This window comes from Molossus molossus, unplaced genomic scaffold (assembly GCF_014108415.1).
Source record: "Molossus molossus isolate mMolMol1 unplaced genomic scaffold, mMolMol1.p scaffold_m16_p_12, whole genome shotgun sequence".
NCBI lineage: Eukaryota > Metazoa > Chordata > Mammalia > Chiroptera > Molossidae > Molossus > Molossus molossus.
In genome coordinates this window covers 14,360,389-14,366,696 of record NW_023425347.1, presented here as the reverse complement: position 1 = coordinate 14,366,696, position 6,308 = coordinate 14,360,389, and positions in this window count along the sequence as shown.

Below are 6,308 nucleotides of genomic sequence, written 5' to 3'. Positions count from 1 at the left end.
CAGACCGTCTCCCAGAACCAAACTGGAATTACAACTATAACACAGACAAATCGACAGGAAAAAGCAACAGAAAAGCAGCTTGCGAGGACCATACAACGAGGGACACTGACTCCATCCCGGTAGGCTTGCGAAGGCGCGAGACAGGGCTGGGAGCTCACGGTCGGCAGTGGCCTTAGCTGGGAGCGGCGCCCTCGGGTCACACTCCCAGGCGGCTCCACAGCGCAGCCGGGATAGAGGCTGAAACAGCCACAGCCACTCACCTTGGGCTCCGGCGGAGGGAGGGCGGACTGGACTGGAACTGTGTCGGGACACTCGGGGTTTGGAGGGAGCTCAGAGCTTTGGCTGAGTGCAGCCACTCAGGACGGTGGCCACATTGCTCCTTCCCAGGGCTCTGGGGAGAGGCAACAGCCCCTCCCTCGGAGATCCAACCCCACCCTGTGGGCCATTGAAGTGCTAATTGAGGCTCACTAAAAACCAGCATCTGCCCCACCCTCCTGAAAGCCCCTTGGCTGAGCACCAGAGGGATTTTTTCAATCAACTGACAACCCAAAACTGATCAATTAACCTAGACTGCTAGCCTCCAGGCAAAAAGCTAGAGGATAACAGTACGTTTCCTGGGCTGGCAACTTTAACCAGGAAAGTAAGACTTGACAGTGGTGTTCAATGCGGGTCCTCCCTCGCTCATCTAAACACAGGAGAGGGAGCCACAAACAGCAGAACACCAACACCCACAGGGAGAACTTGACAGGCTCCAAAGCCCACAGTGATAGCTAAAATGGTGAAACACAGAAACAGAAGCCAAATGAAAGAGCAAGACACCTCCACCGAAGATGAGATCAATGTGGAGCAATTAGGCATGTTAACAGAGCTAGAATTCAGAGCCATGATCTTGAGGAAGCTGAACAGCATGAGTAAGGACATAGAGACACTGAAAATAAGCCAAATGGAAATTAAAAACCAACAAGAAGAGATAAAAAATGACATATCCGAAATGAAAAACACATTGGAAGGTTTAAAAAGCAGAGTAGGGGAAGCTGAGGACCGGATCAGTGAATTAGAAGACAGGGTAGAAAAAATCAACCAATCAGAAAAACAAAAGGAAAAAACGATTAAAAAACAGGAAGACAGCTTAAGAGAACTATGGGACAACTGGAAACATAATAATATTCACATCATAGGAGTCCCCGAAGAAGAAGAAAAGGAGCAAGGGATAGAGAATATATTCAAAAAAATAGTGAGAGAAAACTTCCCTAATTTGGTGAAGGAAGAAGGCATTCAAGTTCAAGAAGCACAGAGAGTCCCAAGTAAGAAGAACCCAAACAGGCCCACACCAAGACACATACTAATTAAAATGCCACAAATTAAAGACAAAGAGAGAATCCTAAAAGCAGCAAGAGATAAGCAACAGGTTACCTACAAAGGGAACCCCATAAGGCTCTCAGCTGACTTCTCACAAGAAACACTACAGGCCAGAAGAGAATGGCATGAAGTAATCAAAGTCATGAAAAACAAGAATCTGAATCCAAGACTACTCTACCCAGCAAGACTATCATTCAAAATAGAAGATCAAATAAAGAGCTTCCCAGACAAAAAAAAAGCTAAGGGAATACATTAGCACCAAACCAGCACTGCAAGAAATGTTAAAAGGACTGCTGTAATTAGCAGTAGAAATGGGAACAAAAATAGAACCACACTAAACAAAAATGGCAATAAATAAGTACATATCAATAATCACCTTAAACGTAAATGGATTGAATGCTCCCATAAAGAGACACAGAGTAGCTGATTGGATAAGAAAGCATGACTCATCTATATGTTGTTTACAAGAGACCCACCTCTCAACAAAAAACTCACATCGGTTGAAAGTGAAGGGATGGAAAAAAATTTTCCAAGCAAATGGAAAGCAAAAAAAAGCTGGGGTAGCAATTCTCATATCTGATAAAATAGATTTCAAAATGAAGACCATAACTAGAGACAAAGACGGCCACTACATAATATTGAAAGGATCTATCCAACAGGAAGATATAACCTTGATAAACATATATGCACCCAATATAGGAGCACCAAAATATATTAAAAATCTTCTGGAGGACTTCCAAGGAGAAATCGACAACAATACAATCATAGCAGGGGACTTCAACACCCCGTTGACAGCGCTGGATAGATCCTCTAGGCAAAAAATTAGCAAGGAAACAGAGACTCTAAATGAAGCACTAGACCAAATGGATTTAATAGATATCTACAGAGAATTACACCCCAAAACCGCAGAATTCACATTCTTCTCAAGTGCACATGGAACATTCTCAAAGATAGACCACATGATAGGACACAAACTAAATCTCTACAAGTTCAAGAAGATTGAAATCATATCAAGCATCTTCTCAGATCACAATGGCATGAAACTAGAAATCAATTGCAACAAGAACATGCAAAGACATTTCAACACATGGAGGCTAAATAGCATGTTATTAAACAATGAATGGGTCACCGAGGAGATCAAGGAAGAAATTAAAAACTTCCTGGAAACCAATGAAAATGAACACACAACAACACAAAATCTATGGGATACAGCAAAAGCAGTTCTGAGAGGGAAGTTCATAGCACTACAGGCCTACCTCAAAAAACAAGAAAAATTTCTAATTGACTGTCTAACCTCACAGCTTAAAGAATTAGAAAGCAAACAAAAAGAAAACCCCAGAGCAAGTAGAAGGAAGGAAATAGTAAAGATCAGAGCAGAAATAAATGACATAGAGACCAAAAAAACAATTCAAAGGATCAATGAAACAAAGAGCTGGTTTTTCGAAAAGATAAACAAGATAGATGGACCCTTAGCTAGACTCACCAAGAAACAATGAGAGAGAACCCAAATACACAAAATCAGAAATGAAAGAGGAGAAGTAACAACCAACACCACGGAAATACAAAAGATCGTTAACAACTACTATGAACAACTATATGGCAACAAATTCGACAATCTCAGCGAAATGGACAAATTTCTAGAAACACACAGTCTCCCAAAACTATTCCCCGAAGAGACAGAAAACTTGAACAGACCAATAACAATTAAGGAAATTGAAGAGGTAATCAAGACTCTCCCAGCAAACAAAACCCCAGGCCCAGATGGTTTCACAGGGGAGTTTTACCGAACATTTAAAAAAGAACTAACACCCATTCTCCTCAAACTATTTCAAAAAATTCAAGAAGAAGGAAGACTTTCAACCACATTCTATGAGGCCAGCATAATTCTAATTCCAAAACCAAAAAAAGACACTACGAAGAAAGAAAACTACAGGCCAATATCCCTGATGAACATAGACGCCAAAATCCTGAACAAAATACTAGCAAATCGGATCCAGAAATACATCAAAAAAATTATTCACCACGACCAAGTGGGATTCATTCCAGGGATGCAAGGCTGGTACAATATTCGCAAATCAATAAACGTGATACACCACATAAACAAAATGAAGAATAAAAACCACATGATCATATCAATAGATGCTGAAAAAGCATTCGACAAAATCCAGCATCCATTTCTGATAAAAACGCTCAGCAATGTAGGAATAGAGGGATCATATCTCAACATAATAAAGGCCATATATGAAAGACCTACAGCCAACATCATACTCAATGGACAGAAACTAAAAACATTTCCATTAAGAACAGGAACAAGACAGGGATGTCCACTTTCGCCACTCTTATTTAACATTGTACTGGAAGTCTTAGCCACAGCAATCAGACAGGAAGAAAAAATAAAAGGGATCCAAATTGGAAAGGAGGAAGTGAAACTGTCATTATTTGCAGATGACATGATATTGTACATAGAAAACCCTAAAGACTCCATCAAAAATCTATTAGATTTAATAAATGAATTTGGAAAAGTAGCAGGATACAAAATTAACGTCAAGAAATCGACGGCATTCTTGTACATCAATGATGAACTCACAGAAAGAGAAACTGAAAAAACAATCCCATTTACCATCGCTCCAAAAAAATTACGATACCTAGGAATAAACTTAACCAAAGAAGTAAAGGACCTATTTGCAGAAAACTACAGGTCATTGAAAAAAGAAATAGAGGAAGATATAAAAAAGTGGAAGCACATACCCTGTTCATGGATTGGAAGAATTAACATAATTAAAATGTCCATACTACCCAAAGAAATCTATAGATTCAATGCAATCCCCATCAAAATACCAACGACATATTTCATAGAACTAGAACAAATACTTCAAAAGTTCATATGGAACCAAAAAAGACCCCGAATAGCCACAGCAATCTTGAAAAAGAAGAACAAAGTAGGAGGGATCACATTACCAGATTTCAGGTTATACTACAAAGCGACGGTAACCAAAACAGCCTGGTACTGGCACAAGAACAGGCATATAGACCAGTGGAACAGAACTGAAAACCCAGAAATGGACCCAAGGCAATACGCTCAATTAATATTTGACAAAGGTGGCAAGAGCATACAGTGGAGTAAAGACAGCCTCTTTAATAAATGGTGTTGGGAAAATTGGACAGCTACATGCAAAAAAATGAAACTAGACCATCAACTTACACCATACACAAAAATAAACTCAAAATGGATAAAAGACTTAAATGTGACCCGTGAATCCATAAAAATTCTAGAAGAAAATGTAGGAAACAAAATTTCGGACATCATACGGAGCAGAATTTTCACTGATACATCACCTAAGGCAACAGAAATAAAGGAGAAAATGAACACATGGGACTACATCAAACTAAAAAGCTTCTGCACAGCAAAAGAAACAATCATCAAAATGGAACGGCAACCCACTGTATGGGAGAACATCATTGCCAATGATGTATCAGATAAGGGGTTAATTTCCAATATATACAGAGTGCTCATACAACTCCACAAAAGGAAGACAAAGAACCCAATTAAAAAATGGGCAGAGGAGCTGAATAGACACCTCTCCAAACAGGACATACAAATGGCCAAGAGACATATGAAGAAATGCTCAACATCACTAATCATCAGAGAGATGCAAATTAAAACAACAATGAGGTATCACCTCACACCTGTCAGAATGGCCGCCATCAACAAATCATCAAACAACAAGTGTTGGCGAGGGTGTGGAGAAAAGGGGACTCTAATACACTGCTGGTGGGAATGCAGACTGGTGCAGCCGCTATGGAAAACAATATGGTGCTACCTCAAAAAATTAAAAATTGAACTTCCATTTGACCCAGCAATCCCACTGCTGGGAATATACCCTAGGAAGCCTGAAACACCAATCAGGAAGAATATATGTACCCCCATGTTCATAGCAGCACTATTTACAATAGCTAAGATCTGGAAACAGCCCAAGTGTCCACCAGTAGACGAATGGATCAAAAAGCTGTGGTACATATACACAATGGAATACTATGCAGCGGTAAGAAAGAAAGATCTCTTATCCTTTGAGACGACATGGAGGGACCTGGAAAGTATTATCCTAAGTGAAAGAAGCCAAGCAGAGAAGGACAAATACCACATGATCTCACTTATATACGGAATATAATGAACATAACAGTCTGAGGAATACAGTAGACCCAGACACATGGAAGTGGGGCACAAACTGACATCCCTCAGAAGAGGGGATGGGGGGTGGGGGGGTGGGAAGAGATAAACCACAGAACTTATATGCATGTATGCATGACCAATGGACATGGACAACTAAGCCGGGGACAGGGTGGAGGGGGGGTGGGGTGGGGGGTGCCAATGGGGTAAAAAGGTAAAATATCTGTAACAAAAAAATAAATAAATAAATAAAATTTCAAAAAAAAATAAAATAAAATAAAATAAAATACGTTTTCTTCAAAAGAACCAAAATTAACATAAATGGAAACTGTGACATGCTAACTCCTCTAGATGGGCAGCAAAGTGATCGGTTGTCATTCTGCAGAGCCCCCTTTTCACTAAAATAGATGCAGGGTTTTTTGTTTTGTTTTTTCCATCATGAAAAGTATGGTTTTCCTGTTCACGCTTTATGCATACAACTGGAATTAAAGAATTCTGGCCTGAGATGTTGGAATGAATCGTTTCTGTTTATTTGCCATAAACCAGCATTCCTTGCTTCACTTAAAGGGGATCTGTTGAAAAAGAAAATGGACTCAAATGATTTTCAGATGTGAATGGATTTCCATGTAGTCACCTGGTCGAGGAAACAGTCACACTTTCTTTACAATCTCTTTAATGTCACTAAGTCACCATGCTTCAATGGTCACAGCCTTCCAGGGCATTCTACAGGATTTTCCTTGTTCAGGTCAATGGAATCAATAATATTAACTTCTTGCAATGT